Source organism: Panthera leo, chromosome A3, assembly GCF_018350215.1.
Source record: "Panthera leo isolate Ple1 chromosome A3, P.leo_Ple1_pat1.1, whole genome shotgun sequence".
NCBI lineage: Eukaryota > Metazoa > Chordata > Mammalia > Carnivora > Felidae > Panthera > Panthera leo.
In genome coordinates, this window is record NC_056681.1 from 88340771 (window position 1) to 88367479 (window position 26709).

General features: G+C 45.3%; 1 long non-coding RNA gene across 1 annotated transcript; it reads right to left on the reverse strand.

Annotated features, from left to right (window-relative positions):
* Positions 1–14702: 14702 nt before the first annotated feature.
* LOC122215060 lies at positions 14703–22860 on the reverse strand. The gene is made up of 3 exons (XR_006200220.1): positions 22649–22860; positions 19755–19860; positions 14703–16061 (listed from the first exon to the last, which is right to left on the reverse strand). It is a non-coding gene; the product is annotated as an uncharacterized LOC122215060 (long non-coding RNA).
* Positions 22861–26709: the final 3849 nt, after the last annotated feature.

A 26709-nucleotide genomic window follows, 5' to 3' on the forward strand; every position in this document is an offset into this window, starting at 1 on the left:
TGATTAGGAAAAAAATATTAAGGAAATATCCTTTGGGGGTATGATTTTTAGTTATCAATTGATGCAAAACAATATTACTACAAACTGAGTGGTATAAAGTAACACATCGATCACATCACAGTTTTTGTGGTCCAGGAGTCTGGGCACAACTTAGCTGGGTCCCTAAGAAGACTACGATCAAAGCATCAACTAAGGCTGGGTCATCTGAAAATTTGCCTGAGGAAGGATCCACTTCCAGGCTCACATGGTTATTGGTAACACTCCGTTTCTTGCAGGCTTTGGGGCTGGGGACTACAGTTTCTTCCTGGCTGTCATCCAGAATTACCCTCAGTTCCTTGCTACATGGCTGTCCTCTTTGGGAAGCTCACGATACGGAACCTTGTTTCTTCAAAACCAACAAAGGAGAGTGCCCCCTAGCAAGACAGCTGTTACAATCTTAGGTAACATAATGGCAGAAGTGACAGCTCGTCACCTCTGCTGTGTTCTATTAATGAGAAGCAAGTCGCAGGTCCCTTCTGCACTGAAGGGGAGGAGATTACACAAGGGCATAAATACCAGGAGCAGGGGATGATGGGACCCATCTGTCCATCACAGGTGATAATGCAAAAGGTTGAGAAGTCTTGTTCTAGTTGATAGCACAGGAGAATGTCTTCAATATCTTAAGGTGGACAGACTTCCTAAGCAGTCCACAAAAAGTACTAAGCATAATCAGACAAAACTTAAGTAGACTGCACTCACACAAATAGCTTCTATTCATCAAAAAACACCATTAGGAGAAAGAAAAGACAAGCAACAAAGTAGGAGGAGACATTTATTTATTATTTTTAATACTTATTTATTTTTGAGAGAGCGTGAGTGGGGCAGGGAGGGGCAGAAAAAGAGGGAGACACAGAGGATCTGAGGCAGGCTCCGCACTGACAGCAGTTGAGAGCTGAATGCTGGGTTGAAACTCATGAGCCTGTGAGATCATGATCTGAGCCAAAGTCAGTCGCTCAACTGACTGAGCCACCCGGGAGCCCCAGGGAGAACATTTAAAATACACATATCTGGGGCGCCTGGGTGGCTCAATGGGTTAAACTTCTGACTCTTGGTTTCCGCTCAGGTCATGATCTCATGGGGTTCATGAGTTCGAGCCCAGAGCTGGGCTCTGCACTGACAGCATGGAGCCTGCTTGGAATTCTCTCTCTCTGTGTCTCTCCGCCCCTCCCCCTGCTTGCTCTCTCTCTCTCTCTCTCTCTCTCAAAATAAATAAATAAATTTTAAAAGAATAAAATAAAATACACATATCTTACAAAGATGGAAAAACATGTACCTAGAACTCTCATAAATTGTGAGAGACTCATAAACCACTAAAGAAATGGGCAAAAGACTTGAATAAGTATGTCACAAGAGAGACTATGTAAATGCTAGTAAACAGATGAAAAGGTGCACTCTATCAGTAAACATCTGGGAAATGCAAATTAAAAACACACCCAAGAGGCGAAAATGCTAAAGACAAAAATACCTGCAAGGATATAGAACAGCTAGAACTCTCAATCACTGCTGTGGGTAGTGCAAATTGGTAAATATCATTTTTGGCAGTGGTCTTTGACTGTAGTAGATCTTTGCCTGTATTTACTGAAAGTGAACACACAGGTACCCTGTGGTCCAGCAACTCCACTGCTGCATGTACACTCAGCAGGAGTGACATGTACCTAGGTCCTCTTGGTGGCACCGTTCATTAATGGTCAAAACTCGAAATGACCCAAATGCCCACGAACGACTGAATAAATAAATGGTGGTATATCCACCTAATGTAAATCTTCACTAGATAGTGAAGAGAGGAAAAGACACTGCTTCATGCAACAACATTGATGACTCTCACAAAATAATACTGGGCCAGAGGACAGAAGGTGTGATTCTCTCGTATAAATTTCAAAAGCAGGAAAAACTAATCCGTGGTGGTAGAATTGCGATTTCCCCCGGGTGCAGAGGGGCCAGTGACTGGTAGGGATTTCTGGGGAAGTGGTAATGTTCCATTTCCCCATCTGGATGTCGGTTATAGGAATTTGTTCATTGAGTTATACACTTAACAGTTCGCGCACTTTGCTGTGTGCATGCCATGCTTCGATAAAAAATTTACTTTAAAATGAGATTCATTGAATCACTAAAACCCAAATACAAAAGCGAAATCACCAGTAGACAGAGAAATACGGATTAAAATAATAATGAGATGTCGCTTCATTCAACAACATCTATTCCTAGAGGATGTGCAGAGGAAAAGAAACTGCAATGTATTGTTGATGGCAATATGAAATGTTATAGCTGTTTTGAAAAGCAACCTGCAAACACCTATAAAATTAAACTCTCTCTATATACCCATACACCTACATGTATGTATATATATATATATACATATATATACATACATATATATATATATTCATAGAACTAGGATATATGAGGACATATATTCAAGGACATTTATTGCTGCATTGTTTTCGTGGCAAAAAAAAGCTGGAAATAAAATTAATGCCTATAAATAGTGGAATGGCTGAGAAAAAATGGCCTGGCCATATCATGGAATATTATGCAGCTGTTTTACAAAAATGGGAAATATAACTTTTTGCCCGAGAGGGATTTAGATGAGGTCTTATGAAGCAAGATGTAGAGAGGGTAAATAATATCTCGTCTTTATATTTTGATAAAAAATGACAGAGAAACAAAAACTCTCGTGTGTATGAGTGTGTATGCACACATATGAAATTATCACATTAGCATAGAGAAAAATATAGAATGTTCCATACCGGTTCACTAACATGGGTTGGAATGCTGTTTTATAGAGGGATGGGAGATGAGAGGGGGGGAAAGATTCTGAAAAGAAAAAGGGGGAACCAAAGCAACACATCCATGCCTTTATGTGAAATTACCTGTGTATGTGCATAAAGAAACTAAATAACTTTAAAAGACAAAGACCAAGAGGTGCCTGGGTGGCTCAGTTGGATAAGCGTCCAACTTCAGCCCAGGTCATGATCTCCCAGTTCATAAGTTCGTGGGTTCGAGCCCTGCGTTGGGCTCTGCTCCAGCTCAGAGCCTGGAGCCTGCTTCAGATTCTGTCTCCCTCTCTCTCTGCCCTTCCCTCACTCGTGCTCATTCTCTCTCTTTTTCAAAAATAAACATTAAAAAATGTTTTTTTAAAAAGACCAAATAATTACGTTGTAGTCATTTTAGAACAGAGTAAATCAATTAGTTCTTTTGCATCTTCCATCTTTCAAGTCATTTCAGACATGCAAAAAATTTAACCCGTGGTTATGAACCCCATTATTTGCTTCTAAAATATAATTGAGCTGTCTTTCTTCCTTTTGTAATTTTATTTAACATTTACAATATTTTTACTTAAAATCTTTGTCTTAAAAATGCTCAGCGGAATAGTTATGGCTCACCCTACCTTTCCTTGCTTTTTTTTTTTTTTTTTATGTAACACACAGTGCCAACTGACAGCATACCATCTGTTCATTTTGCCTCCCGTCCTCCACACTGGAACGCACATGCGCCGAGGCAGGGCCTGGCTCTAGCGTCTGCCACTGTGTCACCAGTCAGTGCCTGGAGGGGTGTCTGACAGACAGTAGGTGCCCAATTAATGCTTGATTGGATTTCTGAATGAATACCCTTTCTGTTTTGACTTACCTCTACTTGAGTGCGCTTCACCTACCCATGAATTCATTTAGCGCATGTTTAAAGCACACTTGCAGTGCTCAAAATAGGAGCAAACAATGGAAGACAACATGACCCATTCCTCCCAAACAACATGCGTTCCGGTGGGAGAAAAGGCCAGGAAGTCGGTGACTATACGTGCTATGAATGCTATGACAGAGGTAAGCGTGATGTACTAATGGAGTGCCGAGAGCTTCACTCCTAATTCAGCCCATTTGGGGGCGCAAGTGTAGGGAAGCTTCCAGAAAGCAGTAATCCCATGAGGGAAGGCACCAAAGCTCTAGGGCAGTAAGCAAGGCCATATGGCAGAAGCCAGAGTGCCCAGGGGAATCCCACAGGAAGCCTGGCTGAGAGCGGCGAGATGGGGCAGGCAACGGCTGGAAAGGCTTCTGGTTGGTATGAAACTCAGTGTCAAGTCCTCTTGATATAGTCATGACTCTCAACTGAGGGACCCAAATAGAATCACAGTATAAATTTCGTCCTGTCGCCTCTACCAGAGTTGGGCTTGAGAGGAACGGGTCGAGGCAACTTGGGACTAAATTCTCAATGCCCTTTTCCGGCAGAATTTTGGGGTTAACATTCTCCTTAGGATCCTCTCTGGGCCTCTGCAAGTGGATGTCTGATACCGTGACTCTGCTTAGGGAAGGTGAGATTCGAGACTTTAAGATGCTGCTGTAGGACCCAGTTCTCCAGTTCTGCATGGTTTGCAGCGCAAGAAGCAGCCTGAGAGTTTCCAGGGAGCCCATTGGTTCACCAGATTGCCACATCAGGATTATTTTCTCCTCCCCGAGTCGGTGATGAGCTAGGAATTCCTCTTCTCGAAGCAGCAATTCTATCTATGCACCTGATGTGAATTCCCCTGGCAATTAGTTGTAATGTTTTTTGCTTGATGTACTAATTCCCCTTTCCCAGCACCCTTAGGGTTAGTAATGATAACATCAACAGTTACTATGAATTGGATTATTACCATGGCCCATTTAATTTTCACAAGGATCCTGTGAGGTAGTCACTATTATTATCCCCATTTCCCAGATGGAGAAACAGACCTGGAATGGTGAGTAACTTGCACAAAGCCATGCAGCCACAAGGTGACACAGGTACACACCTTGACATCCCAGCCTCTACCAATTTAGGAAGCCGTGCTTCCCCCGATCCCTGATTCACACAAGTCTGAGCCCCTATCCCTTTCCAGCTGTGTCTGGATTTCCTGGGGAATATTGGTGTGTTCACCAAATGCCTCCTATGTTCTTCCCACCTCGGGACATCCTCTGGCTCTGAAACACTGCTTGCTCTTCTGAATGTTGCCTTTGTAGGCTTAGGATCAGTTTCCCCAGACACGTTCCTGCTCTCCTTGAAGCAACTCTTCCCCAAGTGTGGGAATAGCACCCTCCTGCCATTCCTCTGCTGATTGGAACTTAACACAAGCTGGCCAAAGGTAGGCTATGCAGACGGGATTACTGCACAAAAGGTTATACTGCACATTAGCGATGGCTTCCCTGAGTCCAAGGCCCAGGCCCCTTCACAGGGACTCCGTACTGCACTCCTTTTCCCCTTGACTCTTGCCCATCTCACTGGGGTACAGGCTGGCCTCCCTGCCTTCCCCAATCTACCCGTTCCTAGGTCTACTCCAAAAGAAGTGTCCTTAAGCATAACAGCCCAATCTAAAATCCAACTGAATCGTATCCTGAGGCCCACAGACAGGAGCCAGTTTTCTCTTACTTAATTCTAAGGCCCACCTTCCAAATTCTTATTTTCCAGTCCTATGGCTAACCTCTTACAAACATGAGTGACAATGAGAAATCAGCTTCCTTCAAGAAAACCCCAACCCTACCCACAGGCATACAATCTTGCCCTTTCACCCTTAAAATACATCCAAACCCAAAGTTACAATCAAGACATTTCCCAACCTCTAGCTTACTTAGTCATGAAAAATACCATCTGTGAGCTATCAACAGTCCCAGCCATGCCAAAACAATTCCTTTTTCCTCTTTCCTCCAGCAACAGTGTTGATCAGACCTGCGTAGGCTTTCTGTCACCCTCAGGGTCTCCTCCAAAATCTGTGACCCAATGTTTGAAGAGTCACAGAAACATCTCCCAAGAACAAGCAATATTATATCATGAAAGACTGCCTAATCCAGTAATTGTGAAAGAGGTATTTCTTTAAAGGAAGTATGTTTCTGAGGAGGTACAATCTGTCCACCCCTCCCTACCTCCATCACTATCATTCAAGGAAAACTGTTAACATTATTATGCAGAGAAACTTAGCTCTTTGGAAATCCACTGCATTTGCTTTGCTTAATCAGAAGGGCTGTTGCCCAAGAATGAACCCAAGAACCCCCCTCTAGCAACAAAGAAAATCACTTGAACCTTTGAAATCACAGTTCTGTTCCAGCTTTGACCCTCCTTATCTGGACTATATAAACCCCAGGATGAAGTTTTGGTTTGAGGCTCATACTCATAATGTCTTGGCTTTCTCTTCTCTCAACAGCCTCTGCAGGGAGGAAGTTTCCAAAGCAGATGGTCTAAGAGTGATAGTAGCTAATAACCCTATGTGCTGTTTGGCCATGCACCACTGCACTGAGCACCCTTTCTCATTTTTAAACAAGGAGAGTGAACTCAGAAAGGTTAAATGGTTTGCCCAAGGTCCCATAACTAAAAACTGGGAGAGCCACCATTTGAACCCAATCAGTCTGGCTCCAGCTCTCTGAGCTGTGACTTACAGGAGGGGAATGAGAGCCCCACCTAGGGAGGAGAGCCACGGAAGACACTTCCCCTTCCACAGCAGAACATGGATACCATGACATTCTCTTAACACTGAGTGTGGTCCCTTTGGTTCTCTTCTCGAAATTGTTATTTCCTCTAGTGCTAAGTCATTCTCCTGGGCTGGTACTTACTGCAGATGCTCCCTCCCGCAGCTCACTGGCCCCTGCAGTCACCGTGGTTCCTCATCAACAAGGTCTCTCTGATGGGAGACTGTAGGGGTCAGTTGGGGAAAGGGGGTAGGGAGGTGGGGGGTAAGAGGAGACTGGAACTCAATCTGACTCAGGGAAAGTCACCAGTGTAAGTCACTCCTCTATTTTTCTTTCTTGGCAGAGTCCTTCTCATGCCCTTTGTGTTCTCCAAGGGTTCTTTCCCCCTAAGTTTGCCAAACATCCCAGCTATTTGTTTTGGATGCACAGGTGGAGCCTGATAACTCTTTATGGGGTTTCTTAATCAGAGTTTAATAGACACTCCTTTGCATCTGTGGTATTTGGTTGAGTAAGTGCACAGGCTACTTTATTTAAATTCTTTTACACAAGGGGTGACTTTAAGTGTATTTCATGTCTTGGATGAATGAAGTCTCAGACCACCAAATACCATTGCAAATGTGATTGCTGAACCATTGTTGCTTATGTTTGAGAGTTTATAGAGAGCTAGAGACAAGTCACCAAAGAGACTGATAAGTGTTGAGTATTTTTCAATGTCGACAAGATGGAAGGTGGGTGGGTATTGCAGACTGATGAACATGACACTTTTTACCAGCAAAACACCAGAATGGACTGAAAAGCATTCACTTTCTGCACACCAAATCACTATGCACTAACATGGGTTCTCAATAAATAGCTTACACCAAATAACCTACTCTATTTCTAATTGGTTCTTTGACTAATGTGGATCCGGGACCACTATGGGTCAGCCATTGTGAACAATTTCTCAAAGCCTCTATGGAAATCTTAATAAATAAGATGAAGAAATGTGACTTGGCTGATGACAAATAAGATGAATTTGTAACTAGTTGAACAACTGTACCTAAAGGATGTTGATAAAATATTTTAAATCAACAACTCAGGCAAGAGTATTTATGACAAGCTTATCAGATTTGCAAACAATGCGAAACTGAGAGAGGGTAACTAATAGTTTGGATGACAAAATTTGGATTCCAAAGGCTCTTGAGAGACCAGGACTTGGGCTAAAGCTAGCAATAACAAAGTGAATGGAGGTAGTGTAAAGGTTTTCATTTAGATACAAAAAAAAAAAAAAAAAAAAAAAAAAAAAAAAAAAAAAACAAAAAAACAAAAAATACAAATAAAACCCCAGTAATACAAATATAGGAAGTGTTGACATAAATTAGCAGTAATTCCTGTATTAGAGGGGAATGCTTTTGGCTGCAAGTAACAAAAATACCTGATTCCAGATGGCTAAGGCAATTTATCATCTCCTATAACAAAGAAACCAAGGAAAAGTAGCTTCAGGTGTGAAAGCTTTACTTCTCTGAGGCATTCTAGGCTAGTGGTTCCACCCGTGGTGGAAGGGTAGGGGACAGATTTGCTCCCAAGGGACGTTTGGCAATGTCTAAAGACGTTTTTAGTTATCACAGCTGAGGAGACGGGGTATGCTACTGGTACCTAGTGATTAGAGAGAGGCCAGGAATGTTGCTAAGCATCCTACAACGTATACCAAACCTTCACAACAAAGAATTATGTCATTAGTGCTAAGAAACCCTGGTTTAGAGTAATCCAAATTTACCCCTGGGGGTAGAAGTGTCAATGGATTGCCTTCCTCAGAGTCACATGGAGAAGGGGTGGAGAACTGAACAAAACTGGAGTTTGTTAGGAAGGAAGGAGGGAAGAAGTGAATATTGGAGAGTCCACCATAAAGACAATGCACCCATATTAAAAATATCTATTGTTTTTGATGACTATGAGCCAGGGTCATTGCTAGCTCATAGAAGGTCTTTGTATAAATTAGAAAAGGCACCCCCTTCCTCAGACACTCTACTGCCATCTTCTGGAAAATTATCATAAGAAACATATAAATCTATAATACGTTGTAAATAGAGCCCCCTAGAGTTGTGCAGTTCATAAATCACAATAATTTAAAGCATCTCTTCTGTGAGTCTAATATGATCCAGCTATGTGCAATGCCAGTCAAAGAAGTAGCTCAGGACTTTATAGACAGAACTGTATGTCCCACATAAAGAAAGTAAAAAATATTCTATATTAGTCAGATCACAGCTAGAAATCATAGTTAAATTTTTGGTTCCATAGTTCAAGATACAAAAGCGACCAAATGAAGTTGGACCAGAGGAGGAAGAGTCAAGAAGTCATAATAAATGAGAAGTGATTTGAAAAAAAAAAAAAACAAAAACAAACAAACAAAAAAACAAAACAAAGGAAGTGGAGATGGAGATGTTGAGTTTGAGGAAGAAAACACTAGTAGTGAACTGGAGAGTCCTCTACAATTATCTGAAGGGTGTTAAGGGAAGGGAGATCAGTCCAAAGCTGTGTTTCTCCATAAGGTAAAACTGAGTCCAATGAGTGGAAACAGAGAATAATGAGATCTCAAGGCTGAAAGTGACCTTGATGGTCAGTTAATCAACCCCACAAGCAATGGCATTCCTTCTACACCTGCTTCCCAGCAGCCAGAGCACCTTCAGTCAATCCTAAAGGTTTTTTCGTTACATTGAATTCTGTCTCCTTTGATTCTTATCTATTACCCTGGTCTCCTCAGCTGCTCTCTGATGACAAATAGTTTCAGAGAGTCAAACCTGCTTTACATAAGGAAGGTTTTACAACCAGGGTTTCCACTCTAGGGCTTCCAGTAGAAGGTGGGCCAGCATTTGCCAGCAATCAGGTTTCTCAGCTATAAAATGAAAACGTTCAAACTAGATCTCCAAACTCTTTCCTGGTATTCCAGTGGAGCGTGGCCTTGGGGCTACAAAATTAGGAGTGTGATGTGCAAACATAGGATTAACTATGTGGCTGCCGGTTTTTTCCTCCCAGTTCCTCACTCTCTTTGTACACATTGGCACAATTTGGTGTGTGAATTTACTGTAATTAATTTAATCAGTCCCTAACTGATAAACCTTCAGGTTGCTTCCAATTTTTCATGATTGCAAACTTTACTGCAATAAACATCTTTATATATAACTTTTGGGCACTTATGTAAATATTTTTTATAGGTTAAGTTCCCAGGAATGAAATCACTGAGTAAAAGGGACAGACACTGCAAAATTGGTCCTCCTTAATGATTTGCTTCAATTTATACTTGCAGCCACACAAATACTGGACAATTATATTAAATCCTATCCATCAAACTGATAAACTTAAATTTTAATTTTAATTTCTTTGACTATTAGTAAGGTTGGGCATCTTTTCTTATGCTTATTGAATTCTATGAGTTATTTTTCATAATCTTTGCCTATTTTTCTGAGTTATCAACATTCTATAGAATTTTTTGTGTATTGTAGATATTATTTCCAGTTTTACATTGATCTTTTTAAGGCTTTTTAGGTCTTCCACTTGACAGAAATCATTGATAAAATCAGATTTGATACAATCTAACTTTTAAAACTTTATAAATATAACTACAATACAACTTTTATAACTATAAACAATCCATGCTTTATAACTTTTAGGTTTTAAGTTATAATTAGAAAGGTGTTTTCATATGGAAAGATTATGCAGGTATTCTCCAATGCTTTTATGGCATTGGTTTTACATTTAATTACTTAATTAGTCTGAAATCTATTTCTGCATGTGTTGTTAAGGAGCTAGAGGCACCATATTTTTTTCAAATGGATATCTACATATTCTGATTCCAGTTATTAAAAAAATCCTTCCCATGTTAATACGATCGTAACCTTTTTGTGTACTCTACAGGTTAGTTATTTTTATGTATGTATATTCATCTATTTTTACACTCTCTATTCTCTTCCATTAATCAAGTTTTCTTTTTTCTTTTTGTACCTCTGTCGTATAATTTTCATTACTGTAACTTTGTAGTACTTTTTTGTGTAATTGACACGCAATGTTATATTAATTTCAGGTGCACGATAGAGTAATTTGACAATTCTATACATTATGCAACGCCTACCGTAAGTGTAGTTACCATCCGTCACCAGGCAATGTTACTACAGTATTATTGACTATATTCTGTATGCCATACTTTTATCTTCAGGATATAGTCCTTTTTTATAGTTCATAAAACAAATTCCTTTTTATTACTCTTATTTTGCAAAATTATAATTGACTTGCAATGTTCAAATGTTAAAATCCCATTGGGCTTTTTATTGGAATTACATTCAATTAACAGAGTAATTTGGGAAGAATTGATATTTTTATACAATTAAATCTACCTATCCAAGAACTTGTTGTGTCTCTCCATTCATTAATTCAAACATTGCTCTGTATTTAAAAAAATTTGGGGGGCAACTGGGTGGCTCAGTCGATTGAGCATCTGACTTCAGCTCAGGTCATGATCTCACAGTTGGTGGGTTCAAGCCCCGTGTCAGGCTCTGTGCTGACGGCTCAGAGCCTGGAGCCTGCTTTGGATTCTGTGTCTCCCTCTTTCTCTGTCCCTCCCCTGCTGCCGCTCTATCTCTCTCTAGCTTTCAAAAATAAATAAATGTTAAAAAAACTTTTTTTAATAAAATGTCTTCACATACATCTTATACATTACTTCTTAAATTTGCTACTAGCTATTTTGTAGCTAAGCATGCTCTTTGAATGATCTTTGTTTTTGCATTTTATTTATTAACGGATTGTTCCTGGTATTTAGGGAGCCTATAGATATTTGGTTTTTTATATAGATTTAATCTGGCTGCCTCCCAGAACTTGTTTCTTGTCAAATACTTGATGGCTGACACTATTTCAATTGCTCACATCAGCCATAACAATGACAAGTCGTCCCTTTCTATTTACTATATGTAATTCTTTATTTGGTTTTCTGATCTCACTGTTTTAGCTAGAACCTTCAACACAATGATAAATAATAGCAGTGAGGGTTAGCATGTTGGTCTTGTTCTTGACGATAATGGTGTTGCTAGTGTTTCACCATTAAGGATAATGGCTGCAGTGGTTTTACAGTGACTAATTTTTATCAAGTCAATAAACTTGCCTAATTTTCCCGGCTTACTTGGAGTTTTTATGAAGGACAGAAGTTAAATTTTGTCAAATGACATTCTGGCCTCTATTGAGATGATCATATTTTTTTCCTTTAATCTATCAGTTAATGAATTGTCTGATATTGAACTAGGTTTGAATTTCTGAAATAAATTTTAAAATTGTTTTAATGTTTATTTATTTTTGAGAGAGAGAGAGAGAGCAAGCAAGGGAGGGAGGACAGAGAGAGGGCAACACAGAATCTGAAGCAGGCTCCAGGCTGTCAGCACAGAGACTGACATGTGTTGCAGAAATTGGAAAAGAAACAATCAGATCAAGAGAAAGTAGGGGGAAGAAATTGACGCATAAGAAAGAAAAAGAAGCGTTGATACAGAAAGTCAAAACAAGGCTCTGTTGGCTACCCAGTCAGTAAATACTTAGTGTGTGCCAAGCATGTGCCACGTACTGCACATAACAGGTGGGGAATCCTAAGATGAGCACAGTAGACATGATCACTGTTCTTGGGGAGTTTCTTTGAAAAGATTTATTAAAAGAGACAAACCTCTTTCAAGACTGGCAAGAAAAAAAGAAGAGTGAAAAAGAATATAAATGAATAATTTTATAAATATGAAAGTGGATATAATATGTATATGGAGGGAACGTCTTAAGAATTCAATATCGGTCGGTCCCTTTCAATCATTTATTTTTAACAAAATAATTAAAACAATGAATTCTACTCTGAGTGTAGCTTTGGCTTCACCTCATACATTTTGATGTATTCTGTTTCCTTTGCCATTAATTTTTTGGTAGAAAATAATTTTTAAAAAGTATTTCTAGTGATTCCATTTTTAGGAAAATTTTTGGTTTGATTTATTATTCCTAGTTTTTATTGCACCACGACCAATTTTGGAAATTTATTGAGAATTTGTTTAGGTATTTCTACGTGGTCAATTTTTGTAAATGACTCACATGTATTTGAAAAGAAAACGTTTTTCTATATATCGGGTATAAAGTTATATTGCTGTCATTAAATCAAACTTTATAATTGTGTTACCTGAATCCTTTTGAGTGTCTGTCCAATTTTGACAAAAATGTGCTAGAACCTCCCAATATGATTGGGGCTCCTTTAAGTTTGTGCATTTCTAGCATTTTATACTTTTTTATAATTAGGTTTCAATGCATCAAGTTTCATTAATATTGTATATATTCACTGGCTATAACTTTTATGAATATAAATTATTTCATTTTTCCAATCTAATTTTTCCTTGAATTCTACTTATTCTCATATCAATATTGCCATCCTGCTTCTGTTTTCCTAATCCTCTTTCATCCCTGCATCCCCATCTCTCTCACACACACGTGCAATTCCCAATTTATCTTTGTTCATATCATTATTTTTCACATTCTGTATCCATTTTGTTTATGTGTTTCTCTTATAGACAGCACAATACTGGATTTGGCTTTTAGAGCCAATCTGAGATTTTTTTTTAAGTTTATTTATTTTGAGAGAGAGAGAGAGAGAGAGAGAGAGTGCACGCATGAGTGCAAGCAACAGAGGGGCAGAGAAAGGGAGAGAGAGAATCCCAGGCAGGCAATTCGCTGTTAGCGCAGAGCCCAATAGGGGGCTCGATCCCATGAACTGTGAGATCATGACCTGAGCCAAAATCAAGAGTCAGACACTTAACCAACTGGGGCACCCAGGAGCCCCTGAGATGCTTTTTTAATAGAGAGTTTAACTTAGTTATGCTTACTGTTGTTACTTTTATGTTTGATCTCATGCCTTTACATTTTGTCTTCTGGTTTCTGTTTATTGATATTTCCTGGTTTCCCTTTTCTACGTTTTACTGGACAAGTTTTTGGTACCTTTTATTCTCCAGTAGTTTCAAAGTCCTACATCCTATATCTATCCTACCATTGGTTATCTTTAAATTTTAACAAATAAATCTGAATAAAATATCCACATCAATAAATAACCACTATCTCAAAAAACAAAATGAAAATTTTAATATGCTTTTTTTTATTGTCTTCTTCCCATGTCTTCCTATTCCCTAGATTTTTACAGGTATGTTTTTCTTTTTATAATCCTTCCATGATACTTGCATTAAATTTCTAAATCCCATTACTAACACATTTATTTGGATTAAACTATTTCTTATATCCTGAATCTTCCCTTTGCCTGGATTTATTTTTCTCTGATTCATTTTCATCTTGTTTCTCTCCAGCCCCTCCACCCTACCCTTCCAGAAGGGGCATACAGATATTTTGACTTCTAGGTCCAAATAATGCCTTTCTCTGTCTCTCACATGAGAACATCAGTTGGGCAGGTATAGATTTCCAGATCACCCTCATTTCCCCTAGAAAAGGTAGGTTTGTGATAGCTGCTAGGCTCCAGGGGTGGGGCTTGCCTGGGGTGGGAACTGAGCCACCACACTGATGGTGGCTTCCTTTCAGGAGAGGTGGGCTGGGAACAGAGCAACAGGCCAGAGTTCTCAGTTAAAAGGCTCAGGGCTATGAGGGCGCCCATCCTCATGCTCAGGTGCTATGCATTCTGCTCCTAGTAGTAACTTCACGGTCTGGAGAGCATTGGCCAACAGCTGGGGTGAGGAGCTCGGGTAAGCCCTGAAGACCATCACGTCGCTCCCTGCTGCTGGCTTCCTGTCTTCTAGCAAAGCCATTGATGTCAACAGGACAGTGTCAACAGGAAGATGGAAAGGAGTTGTCTCTGTGGGTGCTGAGGGCCTTAGGGAATTTCACCATCCTTCAGACTCCTTTCAGTTCTCCATATTTGTGGTACGGCTCAGAGTTCGCTGGGGCCCTGCCACACCTTTTCATTCTTCAGTCCACACTGAGACTTGGTAAGGAACACACACAACATGAGCTTGCCACTCTCACTGGGGGGAAGTGATCCAGTTTGCAGTTCATGTCTTTTCAATTTGCCAAGTGAGACTATCCCACCACATATCCATTAGCTATCCCTGTTGCTGCGAGCATCAAGTCCTTTGAAGTGCTGTCGGGAATACCCTCACCTTTAACTTCAAGGGAGTATCCTCTTCACCTGTATTGTCTGCTCACCTGTGTACTAATCAGCTGTCCCTTTAATATGATCTTATCACTTCATTTCTTCCAGAAATTCCTATAAATGCCTTCCATTTTCACGACAGCCTCCTCAGTCGGTTCTGCTCTGGACTTTTTCTAACTCTTAGCCTTATTGGGTCTTTTTAGTGCATCTTTGGGAGGTGGAAGACTCAACCTGACATCCTAGAGCTGCATCATAAAGGTCCAGAAGGAGCATGGTGGTCAGAGGGAGCCACAGGGTTGGCACCCGGCGGGGAGAACAGGATGTGCACAGGTAAGTAGTGTGAAGGTGCTTGGCCTGTTGGGGGGTGGACAAGGATAGCTGGATCCCTGGCACCGTTTGCAGTGTGGAGGGTATTGGCCAGGGTCAGGGCTGGGAGATGCAGGTAGTAGGCAGAGAATACATTACGAAGAGCCGGCATGCAATGCCAGAGTTTAAACTTTGTTCTGCAGACTCTGGAAGTTGTAGAAATGGGAGTGAAGCAATTGATTTTTGTGTTTTAGAAACCTCACTGTGGTGACACAGTAGAGAAAGATGGATGGTGCTAGGAAACAAGGGGGCGGGCATAAGGAGACACCTGAAGCAGAGGGAGCAGGAGCTGTGAACACCGGAACTAGGGCAGGGGCCTGGAGCGCTGAGGAGCCGATGGATAGCAGAGATAATAGGCAACTATAATCACTCAAACCTAGAGACCTATTGGATATGGGGGTAAGGCAGCAGTAGAGTCAGAGATGACTCAGAGCTTTCTGGTTTGGGCACCTCAGAGGATTATGTTGCTATTTATCAAGATAGAGAATACAGGAGGAGAAGCAGGTTTCGGGGGGAAAGATAATGAGTTCGGTCTTGAACGTACTGCTTCTAAGTTGCCTGCAAAGTGACAAAGTGTTGATGTCAATAGGTTGGCCCAACAATTGGCTCTGGGGCTCAAGAAAGAAGATGCATGTGAGAGTCATTAGCGTGTGTGGTGGTTACTGCCAGCGTGCATGAGATTGTCCTGGGAGCATGCAGAACGGGCAAGGCCAGCTTCGTGGGTGTGTGACCACACAGGGCCCTGTGCTCAGGAGGGCCCCGCGGTTTGGGTTTAATGCTCTCCTGTCGCCATCTTGAATCTCTTAGTAACTTTTAAACTGGCACCCCCATTTTTATTTGCACTGGGCCCTGCAAATTGTGTAGCAATGTTTGAGAATAAGAAGGACAAAAACAAAGTGCTCTGAAGCACTAAGCTGAAAAGGGTGGGTGGTGTGAGAGAAGCCTGGTCCGATTGTGACAGAGCTCTGTGCCAGGTGAGAGGACACGGAGAAGAGATGGGTCGTGGAAACGAAAGGCATGAGGGTTGCAGGAGCACCATGTCACGCAGAGGAGAGCTGACAAGCTGCGAAGGATGGGGACAGCAGCCAGGTTGCACTGTTCGATGTAGAAAAGGTCGGAACCTAGACAAAAAGAACAAACAAAACAGACCTCTAGTTTGGTGAGAGGGTATGGAGAAAGATTCAGAGTCTGACCACTTCTTACCCCTTCTGCTGCCATTACTGTAGTGCAAACCCCCATCAGTTCTCATCCGGATCACTGCAATAGCCTCCCTCCACATCTGCCTGCTTCGTTCTTGCCCTTTATGGCCACGGTGACCATGCCCAGACCCACAGAGTCTTCTCATCTCAGCAGAACATCAAGTATTTACTGTGGCTGGGGAGGTCCTGGGGGATGGAGTCCCTGCTCCCTGTCTGCTCCCGCTCTCCTCCACACGCAGTCCTCCCCTACCGTGCTGGCCTCCATGAACTCCTCCAACATTCTCAGCTTTGCACTGACCAGTCTCTCTGCTTGGAATTCTCTTTCACCGTGGATGCCCCGATACTTCCCCCTCTTCCCTGGGCTCTGCTCAAAAACCCCTCTCGGTAAGATGGTCCCTGGCTGGGCTCTCTGTGCCCTCTTCCCCCTACCCTGCTTTATCTTCCTCACAGCTCTTGAAATCTCCTGACTTTCTGTGTAGTTATTTATTTGCTTTTGACTCCCCACCCCTTGGAGAGTAGAAACTTGGCTTTGCTCAGTTTATCTGGCTGGTCTTGTAGAAGAATGATGGCCCTGGGGACAAGCAGGAGCTGTACAGACCCTATTTCCCATGCCAAAAATTGTCATATGTTGTCCAGTGACGAGACAGAATATGCATTTGTTTGTCTGTTTGTATACCTCTTTGTTTCACAAAAGGATTTAAGGCAGCATATAAAGATGTATCAAATTCAGCAAGATGACATAAATTAGAAGCAGGTGAGAAAGAAAAAATGTAAAAGCATGGGTAAAGCCATAAAATGGAGCCAAGGATGGGACTAATACAAAATAAACATACCATAAACTTTGATCCATTTGCTGGGGGTGGGCCACAAATTTGGCTCAGAAACTTCTAACAGTCAGTGCCAAAACGAAACCTGATCAGCTGCACAGCTCCCAGGACCCTCAAGATTAAAGCAAACCACTTGCCTATGAGAAGCACCAGCATTCCTGATGTCCCGGAGAAAGCAAAGAAATGTCTCCTTAACCCCTCCCAAAGAGGACAGAAGATAAGACCGTGAGCCCCCCCGCTCAGAGATGACTTTGTAGCAGACCGCGAGCTGTCTCTTACATTTGCCAGAGAGGTATACGGGAGTCTGCCTGATGTGAAGTGCAGTTAACTGAGGGCCAGGCACGTGACGTTCAGTGCAGCTATGTGAGTCCTGATGGCCTAATGTGGTCCATCAGTAGATGTTAGAGCACATGGTGGAGAGTGTCGTCTGCAGATCTCTGAAGTCATGCTGTCAAAGGAGAGTGTCTCTAGGCCAGGTTCAGACAAATTCTGGGAAACTCTAGGTTCTCATGACTGGTGCCTTGCTCAAAGCCCCTTCTAAGTGATGAAGTTTTCCATGAGACCCGATGACCCACCAAATGTCCAGCTGGTGAAAAGCTGGACATCCTCTCGTGAAAATCAAAGAGGTCTAACCAGGACCAAGATTCTTCCCAGATAATAATGGTGGGCCCAATGAAATATATGGCCTGTGACTTGAGCCTGGGAACATTTTAAAGCAGAGCCAGCCACACATCACCCCACTTTTTTTTAAGTGTCAATAAAGTCTCCATAGGTGCCTGGCTTTGAGCAGTTTCCTTCCTGCTATACCTTCCAAGATAAACCGTTTGTGAAATGCGACCCAAGGTAGCTGTGAGAAGACCTGTGTGGGATGATTCACTGGCACCAAAAATAATGACAGCTACCTAAAATAATGACTCTGCTGATAGAGTATTTGATCTGAAGTCTTTCTTTCTGGCAATAATTAGATAGCAGGCCAGTGTCTCCTGGGCCCAAATGCTAAAATCCAGCTGCCTCAGAAACTCTAGACCACTGATGGGAGGCAGAGCAGAGATGCAGGGGCCCCTTCCCAGCCCTGTGCCCCACCCCTGATAAGGATCCCAGTTACCTCCCTGACTCCCCTGGGTGTTGAAAGGCTCTGAGATAACGAAGTGTGCCTCCTCTTAGTTCCTGGGAAGAAAGGTGCTAGGCAAATAAAAACCAAGGCCTGGGCATAGAGCACCAGGAAGACCTGAATTGCAAGACAGGCTCCAGACCTGCCAGCCCCTCCACGCCCCTCAGAGCCCCAGCTCCTGAGAACTAGGTTCTCGGCACCGTAACCAGGTCCAAGAAATGCGTTGGTGGTCCTCCTGGGTATCTTCCCTAAATTTTTCTTGACACAGATTAAAACACCCTTGCAAATCCACAAAAGTGGAGCACATTGAACAACCAATGTCCACCTGACCCAAACCGCACGGAGGTGGGTGGTTTGGAGGCTAATTGTTATCTCAATTTCACACACAAAAAAGAAACAAGCTCAGAATCATTCCACGGTTTTCCCACAGCCAGGTCACAAGCGAATATCTACCAAGGGAACAGAACTCAAATCTCCAGGCTCTTAGCCCATAAGTCACCACACCCACCCCATCTCCAAAGCCAGCCATCTTGTCAGGACAGGTCAGCCTTGCCGGAGGACAGCCAGTGCACACGGTGGACAGGTACTCGTGAGGATGGTGTGAAGCAAGGGGGTGGAGATCTCCACATCTCTTGCTTCACTTCATGGTACCAGGGAATGACCCGGCTGGAGGGAACCCAAGAGTTTCCCCACTACAACCCTTCAGTTCACAGACGGGGAAACTGAGGCTCAGAGGGATGGGGATCCAAGCTCACAGCTTCTGTGCAGAGTGCCCACTCTGTGATCAGAGCGGGTCAAACTGGAGGACTCAGGAGTGGGGGATGATTAAGCACCCCTTGCTAAGGGCTGGGGTGTTAGACTCTCACTCACCCCCACATGCCCACACCAACATCTCCCCGTCACCTCCCATACATCGAAGCTGCCCTGTACGAGTCTTGGCCACAAAGTCTTCTGGAAAGAATACCAAATTGGGCATCAGCAGCTCCAGTTGGCTGCTGAAACTCTGAGTGGCCTTGAACCTGTCCTTCAACCTTTGGGAGCCTGTTCTCAGCATTTCCCACAAAGGAGTTGATCTGAATGAGTCCTGGGTCTCTCTGGCCTCAATGTTCATTCTGGGATTCCAGGATTCCTTTTAAGAAAGTAGCAACCTCCGGGAAGCCTGGGTGGCTCAGTCGGTTAAGCCTCTGACTTCGGCTCAGGTTATGATCTCGCGGTCCGTGAGTTCGAGCCCCGCGTTGGGCTCTGTGCTGACAGCTCAGAGCCTGGAGCCTGCTTCGGATTCTGTGTCTCCCTCTCTTTCTCTGACCCACCCCCGCTCAGGCTCTGTCTCTCTCTGTCTCAAAAATAAATAAACGTTAAAAAAAATAAAAAAGAAAAAAAGAAAGTAGTAACCTCCTTGGAGGGATACAATGTGGCCACGTGAGGTGGACACCACAGAAGGTCAGAATGGACAGGGCTAAGTGTTGGGTTGCAGTGGAACGTGGGGGCAGGAGGGCTGCCTGGAAGGAGGCGGGATGAGGCAAGACCCGAGGAGGAAGACAAGCAGGACCTCGGGCCAGGGAGAGGACCGAGAGCAGGTGGAGGCCCATCTGGGGCTCCATGATGCTGCAGCCCAAGCCCCTGGACTCCCGGGATTTCCAGTCCCCTCTTCCTCCAGAAGGAAAAGCCAAGTCTTACCTTTAACTTGGATCAACCCGGAAGGGCTCTTGCCAGACGTTCTTACACGCAGAATCTTGCCATCACTTTATGGTCTACCTGTGCGGTTGGGATTGATGGCCTCAATCTGCAGACAAAAAAGTGAAGCCAGGGAAGACCTGGGACAGAACTTTGGCAGACAAAGCAGGGATTCCACAGCCTGGACCAGTACTCTCCCTGCCATGTGACCCTTGGCCTCAACACAGCCCAGCTTGTGACCAGATCTCCATATCTCTGGACTGATGAAGATGCTTAGCTCGGGAAGAGAAGCCCAGAATCTAGCACTGCTTCCAGTCAGGATATCAGAAGTGTCCCACCCCAAATATCAATATTTTGTTCAGTACTAAACTCACCCTTAACACTGATCTTTTTACTCATTTCGCTCATCAAAACCAACATTTACTACATTCCTTCTGAGTGCCAGGTGCCACGCTACACTGTAGTTTTGCATCTTGTTTAGGGCACAGGCTTTAAAACGATCTTGCATGTTATTGTTATGGCACCTGAGCGTCGCTGGAATGTCTGGGGAGGGGGCGGCCCGAACCCCCAAAGCCCTGCGGAAAAGCCGTGTCCTTGTCTATGTCTGCTGGGTGAGGCATGGAGACTGTGGGAGCCGAGAGGAGGAGGGAAGGGAAAGAGCCTGAGAGAACTGTAAAAGTGAGGAGGTAATCACCAGAGAGGTTCCTCTCCATCATTAAAGAGGATCTTAATTAAGGTCCCCGAAATAGATACTGAAAACAAGCAGCAGCTGTGGGAACCAGATCTGGCAGGGATAGCCGGGCAGCCCAGAGGTGCTGGGTGTTAGCTGGCCGGCTCCTCACCTGTCATTAGGGAGTGGGAAATCGCCCCACATCAAAGCCAGCCAGGAAGGAATGCGACAAATGCCATTCGCCTTAAAATGGTGATGAAAATAAATGCCAAAGTCTGCCAACCATTGTGTGCGAAAACTCCTCAGGCAGGAGGACAATCCCCAGCAAGAGAAGAAGCAAGGTGTGTCCAGCCAGGAAGCAGAGACAGGATGCTTGCATCTGGGAAAAGAGTCCTCCCTCTGCTGTGGGGTCTCATCCTGGCCGGAGCCTCTCCTGACCTTTGACCTTTGGGTTACTTGGGGCTGAGACCCTGGGGGGGTTCCTAGGAGAAGAATAAGTGGTTGGGATAACCCTTTCTGCCTGTTATCCCACCCCCTTGCCCCATCACCCAAGCTGGTTCCTTTGTTCCCTGCGCGACTTGCCAAGACAGAGTCCTGGTGGGAGAGGCAGAGGTCAGAGGACACCCCTGGCTGGGCTCAGCCACCTCTGAGACTGACCCTGGGTCACAGTTGTTTCCTGTCTTGGAGTCCCTGATTTCCCTCTTCTGGGAGGCAATTATTTTCTGTCTTTTTTTGTGATTGTAGATAATCCCAGATGAATAATAATAATAATAATAACCTCTGGGCCAAGGGTGCTTCATTTCAGCATAGTCCAGAATGTGGGGGAATGGCGGCAAGTTGGCATTTCCAGGTCAGGTCACGGCCGACGCTGATAGGGGTTTGCTGGTGTCAGTCTGGAAAATGGATCTCCGGGAGTCAGCTGACCATTCTTTTGCCCTGGCGTTGTGCTGATACGGTCTTAGATGGGGGTCTGGCCACAGAGGGTAGAAGAATGTTCTTTGTGCCAAGGCTGAGTCTATGTACTCATCCAGTTGTTGTGGGAGAATTGTCAATCCAGGCACCTTTGTGAGCCTCCCTTGAACAGAAAGCAAAGAGACAGTGGTACAGAGACCAAGAGAAAGAAGCAGGGACAAAGAAAGATCCAAAGAGAATCAGGGAGGTAGGGTGGGGCACGTTAGCTGAAGAGTAGTCGTTACTGAAACACTGGCTTTCCCAAATAGCTCTCTCTTGGCACTTGACTTCCAAATCCAACACTGAGAGAGGCCAGCCTGTCCTCTCCTGTCCCAGCCTTTAACTCAGTCCTATAAGCATCTCATGAGCAGGGTCCAAATGACTCTTCCTTTCCCTCCAGCAGCAGGTGTGGCTGGGGTTCCATCACAGCCTTGTTGCAGGGGAGAGCCCTGAGTTCCCCAAGGGCAGGAACACGGGTCTGCTTCTTGGCTTCTGGAGAGACTGAAATGTACAGGGAAGCCAGGGGTGTGTGTTTTCCACTAGGCTTATAGGGGAGGCCGTGGCTGCTCAGCAAGGCCAGTGAGGGCTGAGGAGGGGGCCTGGCCAGACCCAAGGGTTGGGAAAATGCTAGATGTAGGGAGGCAGCTTTGAATCCCAGTAGAGGCAGGAGCCAAGTAGAGATGAACCCTGCTGTCTTCCAAACCAGGTGACCCCGGAGGTGGCTTCCTCCGCTGTGGGAGAATTCACGGGGGAGGGGGAGTGCCACGGTACTGCCGTCCCAGACCTGCACACGCTGGCCCACGCTCTCGTGATCTCGCCATCTCGGACCAATGTAAAAGAAAGCAGACAGGTAGCAGACAAAGAGCCTTCATCAACGCATCCTCCGGACCACATGCACAAGGCCTGTCGCCGGCACTCTGGGTGCCAGCCCACCCTTTGGCTGCTGGCCCTGTTAAAGTCCTGAGGAGAGGCCCCTGAGCCCCACAAAGAGGAAGGTCAAAGTTGTGTTATCTCTTCCCTCCTCATGACCCAACTGTCACCTTTTTCAGTGTGAACAGGAGAAGAGGAAAGGGAATCAGCCACGCATCTGGGGCCTCTCCCGCAGCAAACCAAATGTTAACTACACTGCACACCGCGAGTCTGTGTGAGAGACCGGGGGAAACTGGGCCAATATAATGGAACAGGCTTCCTGGCAGAGGACTCGAGAGCCTACTTGACAAGTGGAATTTCCACTCCCATCCTGGGAGAATGGCGCACACAGGCACGATTAGCTCACCTTGTTTTAACAATCGCGAAGTTTCCCCAGCTCAGAAATAACAGCTGGGCAAATCCCCAGCTGGGTGAGTGCGGGCGAGAGGGTGTTTGTGGTGGGTGGAGGCCCTGTCCTTTCTCCGGTGGAGAAAGCCATTTATGACCTCACAGGATGAAAGGAACCAACCCAGGCCCGCTGAGCTGTTATTATAACAATTATCAAGACCTATCGCCTCCCTTTGGGAAATGTTCCCTTTCAAGTTGCAGTGCCCTCGTGTACCCTGGCTCACAGCCGCTCACAATCATTACCGGGTGCCCAGGGCAACTTATTAATAATGCTCTCTTTTCGACGTGGACGGACGTGATCTGTTTCAAGGGCCATAGCTTCCCAAGGGCTCGTTAAAGCCACCGCAAGGTGGAGGGGGGGAGAGTGTGCATGCTGTCCTTGTTACACTCATGACGGCCTCCCAGAGCTCGGCCCAGGTGACTAAACATGCCAACGTCGTGTCTCGGGAGGTGTGCATAGCTTTGATCCTGCTCAGCCTCCCTGCCCTGCTCTCAGGAGCACAAGGTGGGGGAAGGAAGGAGGACAAAGGGAACGTTTTCCCAAGTCCCACCTCCCTACCCCACTCCCAGCTGGGTGACTCACCCCTATGGCACCTGAGCTGCAGAAGCCTCTGGATACTTGGGTTTGGGGCTTCAGTGCACGCACAGACCCTATTTCCTTCTAGAAGCTGGCTCAGGACTAGAATTCTCCTATCTGGATCTTTTTCCAGGATTCAGGCTCTTGGGAGGAGGAGGCCTTCTCCCCATTCCCTTAACCCTCATTTAACTGTCCCCATTGTCACGGGCCAGTGACAAAGGGCAATGACACTGGATTTGTGAGGCAATGATGCCAAACCCACAGGAACTTTAGAAACATCTATTACAGCCTCCTCATCGTACAGACGGGCACGCAGCAGGCAAGTGACAGAGACAAAGTGGAATTCCAACATTTACATTCTGACGCCAAAGGGCAGTTGGAGTCTTGGGTAATTGCTTAGGATGCAGTTCACACTTCACTCAGAAATATTTTGGGGGGGCACCTGGGTGGCTCAGTCAGTTAAGCATCTGACTTCGGCTCAGGTCATGATCTCGCGGTTTGTGGGTTTGCACCCCGCGTCGGGTTCTGTGCTGACAGCTCAGAGCCAGAGCCTGCTTCAGATTCTGTGTCTCCCTCTCTCTCTGCCCCTTTCCTGCTTGCTCTCTCTGTTTCAAAACATAAATAAAACATTGAAAAAAAGTTTTTTTGAAATGGGACACTGTTTAGAAATGTGCTTTCTTTAAAGCCAAAATGTATTGGGCCCTTTGAGATTTAGTCCTTAAGCCTCACAAACACCATGAGATTGGTATGAAAATTATTCCCATTTTAAAGATGAGAAAACCAAGCTCTGTGGAGTCACAGGTTCGGGGCTACACAGTTGGGAAGTGATGGAACTGGAACTCAAACCCAGGGGTCCCCAGTCCTGCTCCCTTGCATCTTGGCCCTATGGCTCCCAATTTATGCTCCAGAGGTAAATCTTTCAAGAAGGTTCCCCATATCTCAATCCCTCTTTCCCCTAGGAGGAACCGAATTATTTTTTCTCCTACCTATCCAGGAGCACTCTTCATAGCCTTCAGGCATCTGGTCCACTGGACAGAGCTCTAGAGGATGAGCAGGGCAGGCTGTGGTCCTTTACCTTCCCAGAGCCTGTCAAGGCCTTTTGTTTTGTTTTTATGTTTATTTATTCATATATATATATATATATAGAGAGAGAGAGAGAGAGAGAGAGAGGGAACAAGCTGGGGAGGGAAGAGAGGGAGGAAGAGAAAAATCCCAAGCAAGCTCCATGCCTTCAGCACAGAGCCCCTGTAGGGCTCAAACTTTCAAATCGTGAGATCATGACCTGAGCTGAAACCAAGAGTCAGACGCTTAACTGACTGAACCACCCAGATGCCCCCTGTCGAGGCCTTTTGTGCATCGTGATGCTCACAGAGCAAAGTGACAAGGGACACGAAGACATCATCTTCATTTATCTCCATTACAAGTTTCCTACCCCAAATTGTCCTCTAACTCATCTAACTCACCTTCTGGGTCACAATAGCTTTGAACTTTTTTTTTTTTTTTTAAAGATCACTTCTGTCCTTAAAGAGGAGTGGGAGATTTACCTTCGAAACACATGCCAAAGAAAGTACCACAGGTCTCTTGGACTTCTAAGCAACATTTGTGCCCTCTGCTGGGCTCACCTGGCTCCTCTGAATGGCCAAGACCAGCAGCTGCTGACTACTCAGTCCAGGCCCTCAGCTTCCTCCCATGTGCAATCTAGAAGCTTCTGTCTCCTACAAGTGTAGAGGCTGCTCCCACCTCAGGGACAGAGGTGCAGTGGGGGTTCAGGACAGTGAAGGGTCAGAGGGGGGTACAGAACAGGGGTGGGAGGTATTCACAATCAGGAAGGCAGTCTATGGGGGTAGGTATGCAGGAGGGGGAGGAGACACAGCAAAACGCAGGGAGGCAAGGGAAAGAACGTGGATGAGGAGGGCCACGGGGTCCCAGGAAGGGATGCTGCTGTGCAAAGCTGGCAGGGGTGGGACTGGTTTCCTGTACCCTGGGGCTGTCAGGGTTGCCCTCGGGAGCAGTACCCACAGCTGGGCTGCCCCGGAGTGAGGCCTGAGAAAAGCAAGTCCCACATGGGTGAGGAGAGACAGAGGTAGGGAGAGAGCCCCCACAGGAAGCCAGACCCGGGAAGAGAAGGAAGCAGGGGTAGGGAGGGAAGGGAAGAAGGGGCAAGTGGGCCGTGATGGGCCATGTCTCAGTTGGCTTCCATGGCTCTTATGGGCCACTTGTGCCATCTTCGTGATGGGCCCTTCCTTCTTCCAGGCTCAGCTTTCCCCCAACCCCCGTGGCCAGCCCAGAGGGCCCTGGTAGACACATCCCTTCTTTCCATCACAGTCCAGGAGAAAGAGAGGGTGCATCCATGGTGTCAAGAAATCTGAGCACAACGCCTTCGGAGAGGCACCTCCCTGTGGCACCACAGGGCACAATTCCCCATTTGAGCATTCCTTTATCCATTCTATTCGTGGGGAGACTGAGGCTCCAAGAGGTACATCTTTCTGCTTGTCAGTGACAAAGTGCTAAGGACAGGGCCCAGGCATACAGCCAGTGCTCAATGTCAAGTATGGTTCTTGCTATCACAAAGCCCAGACTCCTCTGTCTTGGTTGGAGCCATCCCAGAGTCTGCCGTCTCCTCTCCTCGCTTCCCCATCTAACCCCTGGCTCTTACTTCAGGGGAATGGGTGTCCAGGGAAACCCTCCGGGGCACCAGCCAGAGAGGCAGGAGGGCTCTTGCTACCCTAAGCATAGCCTGCCTGTGGGGTCTCAAGGGGTTCTGGAAACACAGGCCACAGAGGAGAGGGAGGATGGTACGCTCTTCTGCCCAGGCCTCCAAATGCACACATCACAGGCCTCTTAAGGACCCAGGTGTCTCCCAGGGCCAGGCCAGGACCCGCAGCACAAGGGAAAATTACAGGCCGTTCGAGGAAGGCCAGTGACCTCAAGACCCACCCTTGTCAGCATGCGATGCACTCCAGTCCTGCTCCTCCCTGATGGACACAGGCAGAGCCAGCACGTGGACCAACTGGCTCAGGGCCCTGTTTACCCTTCTCTTGGGAAAGAAGGGATGGTATGTTGGAAATAGCACAGGTTTGGGGTGCAAACCCGGTACTGACCTTCTCCCTGACCAGGCGAACTTGGGGGAGTGACTTAACTTCCCTGAGTAGCAGTCCCACCATCTCTAACATGGAGATCCCCATACACTCCTGAATGTGTTAAAGAGGGAACCACAGTGCCGGCACCTTGCAGCTGTGGGCACTCAACAAATACTGGTTCCTTCCCCTTCCCTGAAATGGGTCGCTTGGAGCCTCCTTTTGCCCAGATAATGGTGGGTGTGTCAATCCTGGAGAGGCTGTGCTGAGGGCTGTTCTGTGCATAAGACACTTAGTGAGGCATCTGGGACACTGGAGACAGCAAAGCCTAGGCTGCAGACAGAGGAGGACCAGGCCTGTCTTCTT